Source organism: Balaenoptera borealis (genome assembly GCF_965194805.1).
Source record: "Balaenoptera borealis genome assembly, chromosome: X".
NCBI classification, from domain to species: Eukaryota; Metazoa; Chordata; class Mammalia; order Artiodactyla; family Balaenopteridae; genus Balaenoptera; species Balaenoptera borealis.
Window position 1 is genome coordinate 69,517,823 of NC_138881.1, and position 13,706 is coordinate 69,531,528.

Sequence of the window (13,706 nt, forward strand, 5' to 3'; positions counted from 1 at the left end):
CAGGGAAAAATGCCATTGGTATTTTGATAAGGATTGCATTGAATCTGTAGATTTCTTTGTGTAGAATGGATATTTTAACAATATTGATACTTCCAATTCATGAGTATGGTATGTCTTTCCATTTACTTGGTTCATATTCAACTTATTTAATCAATGTCTTACATATTTCAGTGAACAGAAATTTTACCTCTTTGGTTACATTTATTTCTAATTTTAATTTGTTTTTATGGTATTGTAAATGTGATTGCTTTCATAATTTCTTTTTTCACATAGTTCATTTTTAAAATAATGAAATGCAACTGATTTTTGTATGTTGAGTTTTGTATCCTGCAACTTTACTGAATTTATTAGCTTTAACATTTTTTGTTGCCATATATAAGGTTTTCTATATATAAGATCATGTTATTTTCAAACAGAGACAATTTTACTATTTCCTTTCTTATTTGGATAGATTTTATTTCTATTTCTTGCCTAATTACTCTAGATAGGACTTTCAGTACTATGGGGAATAAAAGTGCCTAGTGTGGGCAACTTTGACTTGCCCCTTATCTTAAGGAAAAACTTTCAGCTTTTCACCTTTAAGTATGATGTTAGTTGGGGGTTTGCCATATATGGACTTTATTATGTTGAAGTACATTTCTTCTATACCTAATCTGTTGAGAGGTTTTACCATGAAAGGATGTTGAATTTGTCAAATACTTTTTCTGCATCTATTGAGATGAACATACAATTTTTATCTTTCATTCTGTTAATGTGGCATACTGCATTGATTGTTTTGCATATATTGAAACATCCTTGAATTCCAGGATTATCTTACTTGATCATGGTGTATGAATCATTTTAATGTTCTGTTGAATAATATTTTCTACTATCATATTGGGAATTTTTGTATATAAATTTATCAGGGAGAGTGGCTTGAAATTTCTTTTTCTTGTAGTGTCCTTCTCAAGCTCTGTTCTCAGTGTAACTTTGGCCTCATAAAATTAGTTTGTACATGTCCTCTACTATTCAATTTTTTGGAAGAGATTGATAAGGATTGGTATTAATTCATTTTTAATTGGTAGAATTAAGCTTTAAAGCCATGTCGTACTGGGCTTTTCTTTGTTGTGGAATTTATAATTTTTTTTTTAATTTCATCTCCTTATTTGTTATTGATTGGCCCAGAATTTATATTTCTTTATGATTCAGTCTTGGTTGGTTCTGTTTCTAGGGATTAATCCATTTCTCTTAGGATATTCAATTTGTTGGAGTATTACTGTTCACAGAAGTCTCATATAATCCTTTGTAATTCTCTGATATCAATCATAATATCTCCTCTAGTAGTTATAATTTTTTGAGTCTTTTTTTTCTTAGTCCACTAAATGTTTGTTAATTGTGTTTATCTTTTCAATAACAAGCTCTTAGTCTTATTCATCATTTGTATTGTTTTACTGGTATGTATTTCACTTATTTCTGTTTGATATTTGTTATTTCCTTTCTTCTGCTACCTTTTGGATTAGTTTGATTTTCTTTCTCTCATTCCTTGAATTATTAAACTATGCTGTTAATTTGAGATCTTTCTTTTTTCTTAATGTAGATGTTTATTGTTATAAACCTCCTTGTTATAATTGTTTTTGCTGCATTCCATAAGTTTTGGTATGCTGTGTTTCGATTTTTATTTATTTCAAGATTTTTTAAATTTCCTTTTGATTTTTTCTTTGACACATTGACCCATTTGTTGCTCAGAAATGTGCTATTCAATTTTCATATATTAGTAAAATTTCACTTTTTCTCCTCTTACTGACTTCTAGCTTCATACTTTTGTGGTTGAAAATGATAGTTAGGATGATTTCAATAACTTTAAGCCTGCTAAGGATTTTTTTATAAACTAACATATAATCTATACTGTAGAAAGTTCCATGTGTGCTCAAGAAGAATGTGTATTCTGCTGTTGTTGGATGGATTTTCTCTATATGGCTGTTAGGTCCATTTGGTATAAAATGATATAAATATTGCTTCCCCAGCTTTCTTTAAATTTCCAACTGCATGGCATAACTTTCTCCACCCCTGCACTTTCAGTCTGTGTGTGTCTTTAAAACTGAAGTGAGTCTCCTGTAGGCAATATATATACAGGTCTTGTTTTATTGTCAATTCAGCCATCCTATGTGTTTTGATTGGAAAATATATTCTATTTACATTTAAAGTAATTATTTATATGTATATACTATTGCCATTTTGTTAATTGTTTTGTGGTTGTTTTTGCAATTCTTTTTTTTGTTCCTTTCTCCTTCTTTTGTCCTCTTCCCTTGTGATTTGATGACTATCATTAGTGTTATGTTAGAATTCCTTTCTCTTTTTTGTGTGTATATATCTGTTATAGATTTTTGGTTTGTGGTCACCGTGAAGTTTATATATAGCAATCCATATATGTATACATGACTTTTTAAGTTGCTGACTTCTTAATTTCAAATGCATTTTAACAACCCTGCATTTTTTCTCTCCTCCCCTAGCGATTACTGTTTTTGACATATTTTTCATCTATTTGTTTTGTGTATTCCTTAATTGCTTATTGTAGACATAGACAGTTTTACTACTTTTGTCCTTTAACCTTCCTACTAGCTTTGAATGTGGGTAATGTACTACATTGACTTTGTATATACTTTTACTCATGAGATTTTCCTTTCATACTTTTCATGTTTCCAGTTGTAGCCTTTTCTTTCTAGCTCAAAGAAGTCCCTTTAACATTTCTTATGAAGCTGTTTTGGTGTTGCTGAACTCTTAGCTTTTGCTTTTCTCTAAAACATTGATCTCTCCTTTGAATCAGAATGAGAGCCTTGCTGGGTAGAATATTCTTGGTTTTAAGTTTTTCCCTTTTATCACTTTCCATACATTGTGCCATTCCACTCTGTCCTGCATAGTTTTCGCTTAGTAGTCAGATAGCATTATGGGAGTGCCCTTGTATGTAACTTGTTTCTTTTCCCATGTTGCCTTTAATATTCTCTCCTTTACTTCAAGTAACAGATCTTTATTTTTTTATTTTTTATTTATTTATTTATTTATTTTTTTTTTTAAATATTTACTTGTGTATTTATTTATTCTAGCTGCTCCAGGTCTTAGTTTTTTTTAGAAATTCACGTTCTTTTATTTATTTATTTATTTATTTATTTATGACTGTGCTGGGTCTTAGCCTCTGTGCAAGGGCTTTCTCCAGCCGTGGCAAGCGGGGACCACTCTTCATCGCGTTGCGCGGGCCTCTCACCATCGCGGCCTCTCTTGCCGCGGAGCACAGGCTCCAGACGCGCAGGCTCAGCAATTGTGGCTCACGGGCCCAGCCGCTCCGCGGCATGTGGGATCTTCCCAGACCAGGGCTCGAACCCGTGTCCCCTGCATTGGCAGGCGGATTCTCAACCACTGCGCCACCAGGGAAGCCCTATTTTTTATTTTTTTTACTGCTCGAAGGAGTATGGACACACACCCTGTAGAACACATTAAAATTCAGATCACATGAAGCACAGCTGATTAATAAGATAAATTTTCATAGATTAAATATTTTTTTATGTTGGAATAGACTTTGGTTATTTAGTAGCATATTGTTTAGCCTCCAGGTGTTTGTGTTTTTTACAGTTTTTTCTTGTAGTTGATTTCTAATCTCATAGAGTTGTGATCAGAAAAGATGCTTGATATTATTTCAATTTCCTAAACTAACTGAGGCTTGCTTTGTGACCCAGCATGTGATCAAGCCTGGAGAATATTCCATGGGCACTTGGGAAGAATGTGCATTCTGCTGCTTTTGAATTGAATGCTCTATAAATAGCAATTAAGTCCATCTGGTCTAATGTGCTGTTTAAGCCCTGTGTTTCCTTATTGATCTTCTGTCTGGATGATTTGTCCATTGATGTAAGTGGGGTGTAAAAGTCCCCCACTGTTATTGTGTTAGTGTCAATTTCTCCTTTAAAGGCTGTTAGTATTTGCCTTATATAATGGGGTGCTCCTATGTTACATGCATGTATACTTAAAATTGTTATATTTTCTTCTTGGATTGATCCCTTGATGATTATGTAGTATTCTTCTTTGTCTCTTCCAACAGTCTTTATTTTAAAGTCTAGTTTGTATGATATGAGTACTGCTACTAGAGCTTTCTTTAGATTTCCATTTGCATGGAATTTCTTTCTCCATCCCCTCACTTTCAGTCTGTGTGTGTCCCTAGGTCTGAAGTGGGTCTCTTGTAGACAGCATATATATATGGGTCTTGTTTTTGTATCCATTCAGTCAGTCTAAATCTTTTGGTTATAAAGTTTAGTCCATTTACATTTAAGGTAATTATCTATATGTATGTTTCTATTGCCATTTTCTTAATTGTTTTGGATTTGTTTATGTAGGTCTTTTTTCTTCCTTTCCTTTTTTGTTCTCTTCTCTTGTGATTTGATCACTAACTTTAGTGTTGTGTTTGGATTCCTTTTTCTTGTGTGTGTATCTATTGTATATTTTTCATTTGCTGTTATGATGAGGTTTTGATATAACAGTCTATATGTAAACAAGATTGTTTTAAGTTGCTGGTCTTTTAATTTCAAATGCATTTCCAATATTCTGCACTTGTGCTCTCCTCTTCTCACAGTTGCTGGTTTTGATATCATATCTGTGTTCAGATGGTTTCCTACCTTTACTTTTTGTTTGCCTTTACTAGTGAGCTTTTCCATTTGTAATTTTCTTGTTTCTAGAAGTGGCCTTTTGTTTTCCGACTAGAGAAATTCCTTTAGCATTTGTTGTAAAGCTGGTTTGGTGGTGCTGAATTCTCTTAACTTTCATTTGTCTGTAAAGCTTTTGATTCTCCATCAAATCTGAATGAGAACTTTGCTGGGTAGAGTAATCTTGGTTGTAGGTTTTTAGCTTTCATCACTTTAAATATATCTTGCCACTCCCTTCTGGCCTGTAGAGTTTCTGCTGAAAGACCAGCTGTTAACCTGATGGGGATTCCCTTGTATATTGTTTGTTGTTTTTTGCTCATTGCTTTTAATATTTTCTCTTTGTTATTAATTTTTGTCACTTTGATTACCATGTGTCTCAATGTGTTCCTCTTTGGGTGAATCCTGTATGGGCCTCTCTGCACTTCCTGAACTTGGGTGCCTGTTTCCTTTCCTATGATAGGGTAGTTTTCAGCTATTATCTCTTCAAATATTTTCTCCGGTCTGTTCTCTCTCTCTTCACTTTCTGGGATGCTTATAATGTGAATGATGTGCATTTAATATCCCACAGGTCTCTTAGACAGTCTTCATTTCTTTTCATTAATTTTTCTTTATTCTGTTCCAGGGCAGTGATGTTTACCATTCTGTCTTCCAGTTCACTTATCCATTCTTCTGCCTCAGTAACTCTGCTTTTGATTCCTTCTAGTGTTTTTTTCACTTATTGTGTTGTTCATCTCTATTTGTTTGTTCTTTATTTCTTCTGGGTCTTTGTTAAACATTTCTTGTATCTTCTCAATCTGTTCCTGCATTCTTTCTCTGTGACCATGGACCATCTTCACTATCATTACTTTGAATTCTTTTTCCAGTTGATTGTCCATCTCCACCTCACTTAGTTGTTTTTCTGTTTTTTTTTGTTTTCTTAACTTTTTATTTTATGTTGGAATATAGCCAACTAACAATGTGATAGTTTCAGCTGCACAGCAAAGCGACTCAGCCATATATATACATGTATCCATTCTCCCCCAGAAAACCCTCCCATCTAGGCTACCACATAACGTTGAGCAGAGTTCCCAGTGCTATACAGTAGGTCCTTGTTTATTATCATTTTAAAATATAGCAGTGTGTACATGTCAATCCCAAACTCCCTAACTATCCCTTTGCTCCACCCTTCCCCCACTGGTAACCATAAGTTCATTCTCTAAGTCTGCAGGACAGTTTCTGTTTTGTAAATATGTTCATTGTATCATTTCTTTTTAGATTCTCCATATAAGTGATATCATACAATATTTCTCCTTCTCTGTGTTACTTACTTCACACAGTATGACAATCTCTATGTCCAACCATGATGCTGCAAATAGCATTATTTCATTTTTTTTAAGGCTGAGTAATATTACATTGTATATATATATATACCACATCTTGCTTATCCATTCCTCTGTCTATGGACATTTAGGTTGCTTCCATGTCTTGGCTATTGTAAACAGTGTTGCAATGAACACTGGGGTGCATATATCCTTTTGGACAATGTTTTTCTCCAGATATATGCCCAACAGTGGGATTGCAGGGTCATATGTTAGCTCAATTTTTAGTTTAAGGAACTTCCATACTGTTCTCCATAGTGGCTGTACCAATTTACACTCCCACCAACAGTGTTAGAGGGTTCCCTTCTCTCCCCACCCTCTCCAGCATTTACTCTTTGTGGATTTTTTTATGATAGCCATTTTGATTGGTGTGAGTTATATCTCATTGTAGTTTTGATTTGCAATTCTTTAATCATTAGCGATGTTGAACATCTTTTCGTGTGCCTCGTGGCCATCCATATGTCTTCCTTGGAAAAATGTCTATTTATGTCTTCTGCCTATTTTTTGATTGGGTTGTTTGTTTTGATGATATTAAGCTACATGAGCTGTTTGTAAATTTTGGAAACTAATCACTGTCAGTCACATCTTTTGCAGATATTTTCTCCCTGTCTGTGGGTTGTCTTTTCACTTTGTTTATGGTTTCCTTTACTGTGCAGAAGTTTTGAGTTTAATTAGGTTCCATTTGTTTATTTTGTTTTTTATTTCCATTACTGTGTGAGACTGATTGTAAAAGATATTGCTGTGATTTATGTCAGAGAGTGTTCTGCCTAAGTTTTAGCCTAGGAGTTTTGTAGTGGCCAGCCTCACATTTAGGTCTTTAATCCATTTTGAGCTTATTTTTGTTTATGGTGTTAAAGAATGATCTAATTGCTTTTTTTTTTTAACATGTAGCTGTCCAGTTTGCCCAGCGCCATTTGTTGAAGAGACTGTCCTTCTACCATTGTATAGTCTTACATCTTTTTTCACAGATTTATTGACCATAGGTGCGTGGGTTTATTTCTGGGATTTCCACCACGTGCCATTGATGTATAGTTCAATTTTTGTGCCAGTACCATACTGTTTTGATGACTATAGCTTTGTAGTACAGTCTGAACTCAGGGAGCATGATTCCTCAATTTTTCTTTCTCAATATTGCTTTGGCTATTCAGAGTCTTTTGTGTCTCTGTACAAATTTTAAGATTTTTGGTCTAGTTCTGTGAAGAATGCCATTGGTAATTTGATAGGGATTGCATTGTATCTGTAGATTGCCTTGGGTAGTAGAATCATTTTTACAATATTTATTCTTCCAATTCAAGAACATGGCATATCCTTCCATCTGTTTCTGTCTTCTTCTATTTCTTCCATCAGCATCTTATAGTTTTCAGAGTACAGGTCTTTTGTCTCCTAAGGTAGGTTTATTCCTAGGTATTTTATTCTTTTTGATGCAATGGTAAGTGGGATTGTTTCTTGAATTTCTCTTTCTGATTTTCATTGTTAGTATATAGAAATGCAACACATTTCTGTATATTAATTTTGTAGCCTGTAACTTTACCAAATTCTTTGATTAGCTCTAGTAGTTTTCTGGTAGCGTCTTTAGGATTTTCTATGTATAGTATCATGTCATCTGTAAACAGTGACAGTTTAACTTCTTTTCCAATTTAGATTCCTTTTATTTATTTTTCTTCTCTGATTGCCGTAGCTAAGACTTCCAAAACTATGTTGAATAAAAATGGTGAGAGTGGGCATCCTTGTCTTCTTCCATATCTCAGAGGAAATGCTTTCAGCTTTTCACCATTGAGTATGATGCTACCTGTAAGTTTGTTATATATAGCCTGTATTATTTTGAGGTAGGTTCTATCTTTGCCCACTTTCTGGAGAGTTTTTATCATAAATGGGTGTTGAATTAGGTCAAAAGCTTTTACTGCATCTATTGAGATAATCATATGGTTTTTATTCTTCAATTTGTTGATATGGTGTATCACACTGTTTGATTTGCTGATATTGAAAAATCCTTGCATCCCTGGATAAATCCTGCTTGATCATGGTGTATGATTCCTTTAATGTATTGTTGGATTCAAATTGCTAGTATTTTGTTGAAGATTTTTGTGTGTATGTTCATCAGCAATATTAGCCTGTGATTTTCTTTTTTAGTGGTATCTTTGTCTGGTTTTGGTATCAGGGTGATGGTGGCCTCATAAAATGAGTTTGAGAGTTTTCCTTCCTCTGCAATTTTTTGGAACAGTTTCAGAAGGATAGGTGTTAGCTGTCTCTAAATGTTTGAGAGAATTTTCCTGTGAAGCCCTCAGGTCTTTGACTTTTTTTGTTGGGAGTTTTTAAATTATAGTTTAAATTTCAGTGCTTGTGATTGGACTGTTCATATTTTCTAATTCTTCTTGGTTCAGTCTTGGTAGATTGTACCTTTCTAAGAATTTCTCCATGTCTTCCAAATTGTCCATTTTATTGGCATACAGTTGCATATAGTATGATCCTTTGTATTTCTGTGTGTCAGTTGTAATTTCTCCTTTTTCATTTCTAATTTTATTGATTTGAGTCCTCTCTGTCTTTTTCTTGATGAGTCTTGCTAAAGGTTTATCAAATTTGTTTATCTTTTCAAAGAACCAGGTTTTAGTTTTATTGATCTTTGCTATTGTTTTCTTTGTCTCTATTTCATTTATTTCTGCTCTAATCTTTATGATTTCTTTCTACTAACTTTCAGTTTTGTTCTTTGTTCTTACCCTATTTGCTTTAGGTGTAGGCTTAGCTTGTTTTTTTGAGATTTTTTTTGTTTCCTGATGTAAGATTGTATTGCTATAAACTTTCCTCATAGAACAGCTTTTGCTGTATTCCATAGATTTTGGATTGTTGTGCTTTCATTTTCGTTTTTCTCTAGCAATTTTTTATTTCGTCTTTGATATTTTCAGTGATACATTCGTTGTTTAGTATCATATTGTTTAGCCTCCACATGTTTGTGTTTTTTAGATTTTTTTTCTTGTATTTCATTTCTAATCTCATAGCCTTGTGGTCAGAAAAGATGTTTGGTATGATTTCAAGTTTCTTAAATTTACTGAGGCTTGCTTTGTGGCCCAGTATGTGGTCAATCCTGCAGAATGCTCCATGTGCACTTGAGAAGAATGTGTATTCTTCTCTTTTTGGATGGAGTGCTCTATAAATATCAATTAAGTCTATCTGGTCTAATGTGTCATTTAAGATCTGTGTTTCCTTCTTGATTTTCTGTCTGGACGATCTGTCCATTGACAAAACTAGGCTGTTAAAGTTCCCCACTATTAGTGTGTTATTGTTGATTTCTCCCTTTATGGTTCTTAGTATTTGCCTTATATATTGAGGTGCTCCTATCTTGGGTCCATATATGTTTACAATTGTTATATCTTCTTCTTGGATCGATCCCTTGGTTGTTATGTAGTATCCTTCTTTGACTCTTATAACTGTCTTAATTTTAAAGTCTATATTGTCTGATATGAATATTGGTATTCCAGCTTTATTGTGGTTTCCATTTGCATGGAATAACTTCTGTCCCCTCACTTTCAGTCTGTATGTGTCCCTAGATCTGAGGTAGGTCTCTTGTAGACAACATATATATGGTATTGTTTTCATATCCATTCAGCCAGTCTATGTCTTTTGGTTGGTGCATGTAATCTATTTACATTTAAGGTAATTATCAATATGTGTGTCCCTATTGCCATTTTCTTAATTGTTTTGGGTTTGTTTTTGTAGATCTTTTTTCTTCCCTTCCTCTTTTATTCTCTTCCCTTGTGGTTTGATGACCATGTTCAGTGTTGTGTTTGGGTTGCTTTTACTTTTTTGTAGGTGTATCTTTTGTAGTTTTGGTGTTTGCTGTTCCCATAATGTTTTCATATAGCAGTCTGTATATGTACAACGTTGTTTTAAGTTGCTACTCTCTTTCCCGCCTAGAGGAGTTCCTTTAGCATTTGTTGCAAAGGTGTTCTGGTGGTACTGAATTCTTTTAGGTTTTGCTTGTCTGTAATGCTTTTGAGTTCTCTGTCAAATCTGAATGAGAGCCTTGCTGGGTAGAGTATTCTTTGCTGTAGGTTTTTTGTTTTCATCACTTTAAATATATTGTGCCAGTCCCTTCTGGCTTGCAGAGTTTCTGCTGAGAAATCAGCTGTTAAACTTATGGGAGTTCCCTTGTATGTTATTTGTTGTTTTTCCCTTGTTTCTTTTAATAATTTTTTATTTGTCTTTAATTTTTGTCAATTTGATTACTATGTGTCTTGGTGTGTTTCTCCTTGGGTTTATCCTGCTTGGCACTCTCTTTGCTTACTGGACTTGGGTGCTTAATTCCTTTCTCATGTTAGGGAATTTTTCTACTATAATCACTTAAAATATTTTCTTGGGTCCATTCTTTCTCTTTTCTCCTTCGGGACCCCTATAATCTGAATGTTGGTGCATTTAATGTTGTCCCAGAGGTCTCAGGCTGTCTTCATTTCTTTTCATTCTTTTTTCTTTATTCTGTTCCATGTCAATGTTTTCCACCAGTGTCTTCCAGATCACTTACCCATTCTTCTGCCTCACTTTTTCTGCTATTGATACCTTCTAGTGTATTTTTCATTTCAGTTATTGTATTGTTCATCTCTGTTTGTTTGTTCTTTAATTTTTCTAGGTCTTTGTTAAACATTTCTTGCATCTTCTCCATCCTGCCTCCATTCTTTTTCCGAGGTTCTGGATCATCTTCACTATCATTATTCTGAATTCTTTTTCTGGAAGTTTGCCTGTCTCCACTTCATTTAGTTGTTTTTCTGGGGTTTTATGTTATTCCTTCACATGAGACATAATCTTCCGCCTTTTCATGTTGTCTATATTTCTGTGATTGTGTTTTTTTTTTTTTTTTTCCCTCAGGCTGAAGGATTGTTGTTCTTCTTGATTCTGCTGTCTGCCGTCTGGTGGATGAGGCCATCTAAGAGGCTTGTGCAAGCTTCCTGATGGAGAGACTTGTGGTGGGTAGAGCTGGGTGTTGCTCTGGTGAGCAGAGCTCAGCAAAACTTTAATCTGCTTGTCTGCTGTTGGGTGGGACTGTGTTCCCTCCCTGTTGGTTGCTTGGCCTGAGGTGACCCAGCACTGGAACCTACAGGCTCTTTGGCGGGGCTAATCATTGACTCTGGGAGGGCTCACGCCAAGGAGTACTTCCCAGAACTTCTGCTGCCAGTGTCCTTGTCCCCATGGTGTGCCATGGCCACCCCCGCCTCTGCAAGAGACCCTCTAACACTAGCAGGTAGGTCTGGTTCAGTCCCCTATGGGGTCACTGCTTCTTCCCCCAGAGCCTGGTGTGCACAGGACTTTGTGTGTGCCCTCCAAGAGTGGAATCTCTGTTTCCCGCAGTCCTGTCAAAGTCCTGTGATCAAATCCTGCTGACCTTCAAAGTCTGATTCTCTGGGGATTCCTCCTCCCATTGCCAGACCCCCAAGTTGGGAAACCTGACATGGGGCTTGGAACCTTCACTCCAGTGGGTGGACTTCCATGGTATAATTGTTCTCCAGTTTGTGAGTCACCCACCCAGCAATTATGGGATTTGATTTTATCATGATTGTGCCCCTCCTACCACCTCATCACAGCTTTTCCTTTGTCTTTGGATATGGGGTATCATTTTTGGTGTGTTCCAGTGTCTTCCTGTTGATGACTGTTCAGCAGTTCGTTGTAATTCCAATGCTCTTGCAAGAAGGAATGAGTACACATCCTTCTACTCCTCCATCTTGAATCAATCCCCTTTGGGGTTTTATCTTGTTCCTTCATATGGGGAGTTCCCTGGTGTTCCAGTGGTTAGGACTTGGCACTTTCACTGCTGTGAGCCCGGGTTCAATTCCTGGTCAGGGAACTAAGATCCCTCAATCCATGCAGTTCAGCACCCCCCCCAAAAAATAATTCTCTTTTTATCTTTATTTTTTGCCATTTTAATTACAATGTCTCTTGGTGTGGTCCTCTTTGAGCTGATCCTGTTTGGGACTCTCTGTGCTTTCTTGACTTGGATGTCTGTTTCCATTCCCAGGTTAAGGAAGTTTTTATCTATTATGTTTCTAAATATGTTCTCTGCCCCTTTCTCTCACTCTTTTCCTTCTGGTACCCATATAATGTGAATGTTAGTATGCTTGATGATGTCTCAGAAGTCTCTTAATCTGTCCTCATTTCTCTCTATTCTTTTTTCTTTTTTCTATTCAGATTCAGTGATTTCCACTTCTCCATCTTTAAGCTCACTGATTTGTTTCTCTGAATCATTTAGTCTACTGTTGTTTCCTTCTAATGTGTTTTTCATTTCAGTTATTGTATTCTTCATCTCTGTTTGGTTGTTCTTCATATTTTCATAGTCTTTGTTTAAAACTTCTAATATCTCACTCTATTCATCCATTCAGTTCTTTGATCATCTTTACAATCATTACCTTTAACTCTTTCTCAGGTAGATTGCCCGTCTCCACTTCACTTAGTTGTTCTGAGATTTTATCTTGTTCCTTCATTTCAAACATGTTTCTCTGTTGCCTTGTTTTGCCTAACTTGCTGCTTTTATTTCTATGTATCTGGTAGATACATTTCCCAACCTTGGAGAAGTGGCCTTTGTTGGTGACATCATATGTGTCCCAGCAGCACAGGCCCCTCTCATCATCAGAGCTATATGCTATAGGTGTGCTCCCTATGTGGGTTTGTGGGTCCTTCTGTTTTGGTGGTCTGACTCCTGTGGGTTGTCTCATAGTCATGGCTGGCCCTGGGTCTGGTTGATTGTCAAGCCCTGCTTTCTGTGGAGGTTGCCAGCCACTGGTTGGTGGAAGCGGGTTACAAGTCAGCTGGCAGAGGTATCCCAGCGTATGCCAGGTTTAGTTCTGGCTCACTCATGGACAGAGTCATGGTCCAGAAGATCCTGGGGCTGATCCAGGCTAAAGCAGACTCTCTGGTCTGTGAGAATGGAGCCCAGAGAATTTTGGGGCTTTTGACTACCCATTGGTGGGTAGAGTTGGATCCCAGTGTCTCTGGCTGTAGAGCCCTGGGTGTAACAGTTATAGTGCCTGTGCATTAGAGTTTAGAGCTGGGTCTTGGGCCCTTTGGTGGGCAGGCCATGTCCAGGAGTGGCTCTGGGTTCAGGAGGTGTTAAGGCAGCCTGTCTGCTGCTGGGTGGAGCTGTGTGTAGGCATCCTAGCACTAATGCCTACAGGATGGTGGGCAGGGGCAGGGCTGGTCCTGAGGTTAATAAGCTAGAGGAAGAATTTTAAAATGGTGTTTGCCAGCAACAATGTCCACATGGTAGAAAGAGCTCCCATTATGGCTGTCACCAGTGTCTCTGTCCCCAGGATGACATTCAGTTGCCTCCTGACTCTCCAGGAGACTCTCCAAGATCAGCAGGTAGGTCTGACTCAGGTTCCTTTCAAATTACTGCTTTTGCCTTGTGTCCCAGAACATGTGATAGTTTATGTGTGACCTTTAAGAGCAGAGTCTCTATTTCCCACAGCTCTCTGGGTCTCCCAAAAGTAAGCCCTGATGGCCTTCAATACCAAACATTCTGGGGGTTCATCTTCCTGGCATAGAAACCGCAGATTGGGGAGGCTTATGTGTGGCTCAGACTGCTTACTGTTTGGGGAGAACTTCTGCAATATAATTATTCTCCTATTTGGGGTTTGCACACCTGGAGGTATGGGTCTTGACTATACTGCAACTCCAACCCTCCTACCTATCTCAGTTGAGGTTCCTT